We start from the raw sequence: 6099 nt of genomic DNA, 5'->3' as shown, positions 1-6099 counted from the left end.
GTCGGAAGGGGCTCCAACAGGCCCATGCCACCACGGATGGACCCCACAGCTCTCAGCTACTGTGGGTGGATCCCAGAGCTCCCAGCCATGGCGGGTTGTGCCGATCGGGTGTCCGCACTAAGCTCAGCATCAATATGGTGATCCCGGGGAAGCTTGGGCTCCCCAGGTTGCCTAAGGAGGGGTGAACCGGCCCAGGTTGGGAACGGAGCAGGTCAAAACTCCCGTGCTGATCAGTAGTGGGGTCGCGCCTGTGAATAGCTGGTGGAACACGCTCCGCAAGGGACGTGGTTAATTCCCCATCACTGCCCTGTGTAAATCAAGACCGCAGCTCTTGCTGCAAGGACACCTGGTGTCCCTGTTCCCCCTTCAGAACCTCTGGTACATGGTGCTTTCCTCCTCCCAGTTCAAGATCCCCATCATGTGGGTGCTCCCATCCAGGATCTCCGGTGGGTGTCTCTGTCCCCCACCCCGTGAATTAGCTCCAGTGTGTGGTTTCCCCTGCCTGCCCCATCTGGGAACTGTGGGTGTCTCTGTTCCGCTTTTCAAGATCCGTGTTGCAGGGGGGCATCCCTCCCCCCAAGTCAGAATCCCCATCGTGTGGGTGCTCCCATCCCCCCCTCCAGGCTCTGCGGGGGGTTGTCTGTATAAAAAGAGACTGTGTCTCACCCAGGCTACACTGCAGGGGCTATTCACAGGTGCAATCCCACTATTGATCAGCACAGGAGTTTTTACCTGCTCCGTTTCCGACATGGGCTGGTTCACCCCTCATTAGACAACCTGGGGACCCCAAGCTTCCCCGGGATCACCATATCGATGCTGAACTGAGTGCGGACACCCGATCAGCACAGCCCTCTGACCAGGCCAGAGAGAGTAGCAGGTTTCCCCTATTGTTTCCTGCTCTTGTGAACACCTGATCGGCACAGCCCCCTGCAGCCTAGAACTCCTGAGCTCAAGCAATCCGCCAGCCGCAGCCTCCCCAGGCGCTGGGATCACAGGCACCGGGATCACAAGCACCAGCCACGGAGCCTGGCTTGTTTTGTAGCTTGGCAGCTGGAGCTTTAAACTCTGCTTGTGAGCTCTGTGCCTGGGCCAGACGGGGACAGCCTGGGACTGGGAAATGCTCCTGCTCCCCCCGCCCCCGTCTCATGTCGAGCTGCAGGCGCCGCTGTCCTGCCAGGTAAGATCCCAGATGTTTCAGTGCCTCTTTCCCCCACCCAGGTGTCCGGGTACCTCTGCCCCCCATACAGAATCCTGGGTGTGTGGGTGTCCATCCCTCTGCAGAGGATCCCGGAGTGTGGATGCCTTTGTCCCCCCCCCACAAGATCCTAGGTGTGTGAGTGCCACTCTCCCACCCTAGAAGATCTCTGGTGGGTGGGTCCCCAGGGTGTGAGTGCTCCCATCCCCCGATACAGGCTGGGGGGGGTATAACTGGCTCTCCCTGTCCTGCCCAGGCGGTGCTACAGCAGCTGTTCACAGGGGCAGCAACCCCACTGTCAACCTGCAGCTTTAACCTGCTCCAGGGGTGACCTACTTCACCCTCCTTTGGGAGCCCTGGGACCCCGAACTTCCCAGAATCACCTGATTGATGCCGAGCTTAGCACAGGACACCGGCTCAGCATGGCAGGGAGCTGCCCTGAGCCCTGACAATCAGCTTCCCTCCGCCTCCTGCTGCACAGCGAGGATCCCACGCGAGAGGCTTCGTGCCCAGTTTGTTCAGGAGCGTCCCAGGCTCCAGCTGTAAACTCTGCTGGTCAGTTCTAGTCTTTGGCCACACGGGGGCGGCACTAACGGTCCCATCTAAACGCTGTTTGCGATCGACCCTTCGGATCGCAGATTGTAACCCGCGGGCAGATCTCTGAGTGCAGCCAAATCCTTCCCCAAACTGAACATTGAAGCAGCAGCTCCCGTTGGAAAGATCAAAATTTTTGCCTTTAAAAACAAGGAAAATGTCTACAGCGAGAGACTGAAGAAGCTCAATTGATTTCATTGACTGGAGGTTAAGAGGCGATTTAATCACTGGTTTAAATACGTTTTACAAATTCCCAGAGGGGGGGATATGTGATTTAAAGGGTTCTTTAATTCACCAGACAAAGATTGAACAAAGCCCCATTGGCTCGCAGTCGATGTCAGAAAATCCCAACTGGAAATGACCATTTTTTAACCGTGAGGCTAATTATCTAGTGGAACAAGCTCCGCAAGGGAGGTGGTGAATTCATCATCACTTGCAGTTTGTAAATCAAGACACCTGGTGTGTGGGTTGTCCCTGTTCTGCGTTTCGGGATCCCGGGTACATGGTGCCTCCCTCCCACCAGTTTAGGATCCCCACAATGGGTGCTCCCATCCCCCCTACAGTCTCTGCGGGGGAGGGGGAGTGTATAAAAAGAGACCGTGTCTCAATCTCTTGCCCAGGCTACGCTGCAGGGGCTACTCACAGGCGCGATCCCACTATTGATCGGCATGGGAGTTTTTGACCTGCTCCGTTTCCGACCTGGGCTAGTTCACCCCTCCTTAGGCAACCTGGGGACCCCAAGGTCCCCATGGATCACCATATTGATGTCAAACGTACTGTGGAAACCGGATCGGCACAGCCCCCTGACCAGGCCAGAAAGAGCAGCAGGTTTCCCCTATTGTTTCCCGCTCTTGTTTTCTTGACTACTTTCTCCTCTGCACCAACTTGCTCTTTTGCTTTGTGAGCCTGGCTAGCTCAGTTGGCAGAATGTCAGACTTTCAATCTGAGGGTTCAGGGTTCAAATCCCAAGTCAGGTGATAAACTACTCACCAAGATCTTAAACTGTCTTGCTGGAGTCCTCCTTGATGTTACTTTTTCTCTGTAGGATTTTCCCTTTCCTCAGAAGGGTCTTTTTGTGTTGGGTTTGAAGGGGCAACTTCCTGACAGCCCCTCTGTCCTTGCAGATTGGAGGAATAAAGGCCTCTGGGCATAGAGCATGTTCCTTCCCTGCACACACACACATACAAACACACAGAATATCCCTAAGGAATTAGAATCACCTGCTGCCTTCCCCTGTCCTGCTGGATCCCCAAATGAAGATGCTCTTCAGCCTAAACCCAGGTCCCCTCTTTTCCCAGTGACCCTCAATCCCAACCCTCAGTCCCTCCTATGCTCACTGCTCCTCAGTCCCAACCAGAGCCTGCTCCTCTTCACCCTTCTCCTCTGTCCCAACCCACAGCCCCCTCCTATTCCCAGTGCCCCTCAATCCCAACCCACGGCTCCCTCCTTCCCTCCAGCAGCAGGTGCTTCAGACCCCTCAGGAAGATTTTCTTGCAAGGTTTCGTGTATGAGTCTGCATGTGAATTTTACAGTATGTTGGAAATAGGTTGGGTTGCTTGCCGAAATGATCACTTGTGGCTGGTGTTGGATTCCAGTCTCCATGTTACAGGGGCAGGAGAAATAAAGGTTTGTTATCCTTGTTGTGTGAATCGAGGGCAGCACAACTGTGCTTGGCAGACCCTGATTGAGGGACTCACCCTCAATTCAATAGCACTTGCTAGGCAGGGGACAGGGGTTCCAAAGCCAAGTGGGTCAGGGTCTGGGTCCCAATACTAAAATGTAGGTGTTAGACCAACGTTAGGACAGGGGGGCTGTGGAGAGATGAGTGAGTCCGTAGACAACATAGTGAGTACGGTGCCTTCTTATTTTCCCCCTTTTCCACCCAGGATGGGAGGTGAACTCTACAGAGGCACCTCTGGGCTTGCACTGACTAAGGACAACAGCTGTGAGTGGGGTGCAGAGAGGGGATGGCTCATGTTAAAGGACTTTTGGTTGCTGGACTTACGAACCGTAGGGAGAAAGACACTGCCCAGCTTATCTGGGGGGGTGGGTCTTTCCCTCGTGGTTTATGTTTATGTGTTGGGGCTGCTGACATGACTTCTGCTAACCCTGGGCTTACATTGCAGTGTAGACATATCCTGAGATGGCATCTATACTGTGACAAAATCCCGCTGGCCTGGATGGTCTGATTTGGGCTCCTGGGGCTCAGGTTGTGGAGCTAAAAACTACAGCGTAGACATCTGGGCTCAGACTGGAGCCCAGGCTCGGAGACCCTCACCCCTCGTGGGGTCTCGGAGGCTGGGCTGAAGCCCAAAGTGTCTATGCTGTAATTTTATAACCCTGCAGCATCAAGCCTCACAAGCCTGAATCAACTGACCCAGGGTTTGAGAATAGTGTACTTGGGTGTGTTAATGGCAGTGTAGACATAATGCTAGGCTATGTCCACACTGCAATGAAACACCCACGGCTGCCCCGTGCCAGTGCAGGCTCCCAGGCTAGGGCCGTGGGGTGGTTACATTTGCAGCGTAGACATCTCGGCTCAGGCTCAATACCGGGCTCTGGGAGCCCTCAAGGTTGGGAGGGAGTTTAGCAAGCAAACAAGGTAAAATGGCAGTGGAGTATTACCCTGGACTCAATGGCATTTCTCCATTGGTCTGTCTGCTTTGGGGCAGGGACAATACACATCCTGGTGCATTCGTTATTTCAAAGGCGGTTTAGGGATTTTCATTCTCACACACGGTGCACAAAGCAGGACTCAACCCTCGTGTAAACTAAATGAGCTGCCCACAGGTTCTGGCAGCAACAACAAGCCATTCAGTGTGAAAGCCCAGATCTGCCCCTGTCCCAGAGGAAGCAGGATCATTCTGTGACAGGCTGGACCACTGACCTATCAGCTCTTAATCCCAAACTTTCAGTAAGTCTGTTATCAGTGCCTGTGAGTATATTTTATACAACCATACTGCGCTGGACCAAAGAGCTCTGTGTTTTGTCCTCCCACAGTAGCCAATACCAGGTTGCCCAAGAGTTAGTCAACAAGGCACCACTAGGAATTGAACCCAGGATCTCCTGTTTACAAGACAGGTGCTTTAACCAGCTAAGCCATGGTGCCTGCTGTTGGCAACAAAAACACAGTGGTGTCTTGGCCCACACCTGACTCCTGCCATCCCCACTGGGGCCTAAAAAGCTTTGCTTCTGTTTGGATTTCTGCAAAGCAGAGGAGGCAGGTGAGGTTTTTCCTTGCAAGGTGTGTGTGTCGCTGTGTGTGTGTGTGTGTGTGTGTGTTAATGTGTGTGTGTGTGTGTGTGTGTGTGTGTGTGTGTGTGTGTGTGTGTGTGTGTGTGTGTGTGTGTGTGTGTAAATTCTTTTGGGCCAGGTCTGCACTACAAGTTATTTCAGCCCTCGCTCGGCAGCTTGGTGGCTGGATGCACACACTGCAATGCCACCGTCTGGTGACAAAATTGCCCTGTTTTGGTGACAAAATAAAAACCACTCCTCGCACGACGGAGGCCTAGAGCTTTGTGCAGCAAACTTAAAGTTGACAAAATTTGTCAGTGTAAATGCTGCTGGTCATTATATCACCATAACCTGGCTCTCCCCAGTATTCCCCACAATGGCCCGCCTAGTGAACTCACCTGACTCTGCATTCCTGCTACACGAAGGCTGGGCCCATCCCCTTTCATAGCTCCAGAAAGTTTCTGACAGGTGAACTGCTATCTACACTGGGATTAGGTTGATAGAACCTGCATTGCCAGCCTGGTTGTAATTTACACCAACCTAATTTCATAGTTGTAGACCCCTGTCCCAAAGAATCACACACATCACCTAGGGGAAGGCAAAAACTTCATTCTGCTCCTCTGCTTTTACAGAATCCCAAACACGAGCAACACTTGTTCAGGGCCCAGTGGGGTAATTGGGCAGAAGAGTCAGGTAGGTGGGCAAACACGCTGCTTTAAGTAACAGCAGGTACCATGGCTTGGGCTGGATTAAAGCACATGTTTTGTAAAGAAGAGATCCTGGGTTCAACTCCCGGTTGGGTTCCTTAAGGAGTGGCTTTTGGGGCACCTTGTGTATTGGCTACTGTCAGAAGACAAGATTCAGAGGCTGGAAGGAACCTATGGTTTTTAAATTACACTCGCAGGCACTGAGTAAAGAATGTACTGAAAGTTTGGGTGTTAAGAGCTGATAGGTCAAGTGGTGCCAGTACCCTCAATGTGGGTTTTTAGCTTGTGAAACACACTCTGGTAGAACAAAGACTCTGAAATGAACTGATTCAGAAATCAGAAGAGAATAATAACAATAATACTTTCAAA

At 52.6% G+C, this 6099-nt stretch overlaps 1 non-coding gene across 1 annotated transcript; it reads right to left on the bottom strand.

Moving 5' to 3' along the window:
* Positions 1-4824: 4824 nt before the first annotated feature.
* On the bottom strand, positions 4825-4898 carry TRNAT-UGU. The gene has a single exon. It is a non-coding gene; the product is annotated as a tRNA-Thr (tRNA).
* Between the last annotated feature and the right edge of the window lie 1201 nt (positions 4899-6099).

The sequence above is a fragment of the Mauremys mutica genome, unplaced genomic scaffold (assembly GCF_020497125.1).
Source record: "Mauremys mutica isolate MM-2020 ecotype Southern unplaced genomic scaffold, ASM2049712v1 001324F_np12_obj, whole genome shotgun sequence".
NCBI lineage: Eukaryota > Metazoa > Chordata > Testudines > Geoemydidae > Mauremys > Mauremys mutica.
This window is presented reverse-complemented; position numbering and strand designations above follow the sequence as displayed.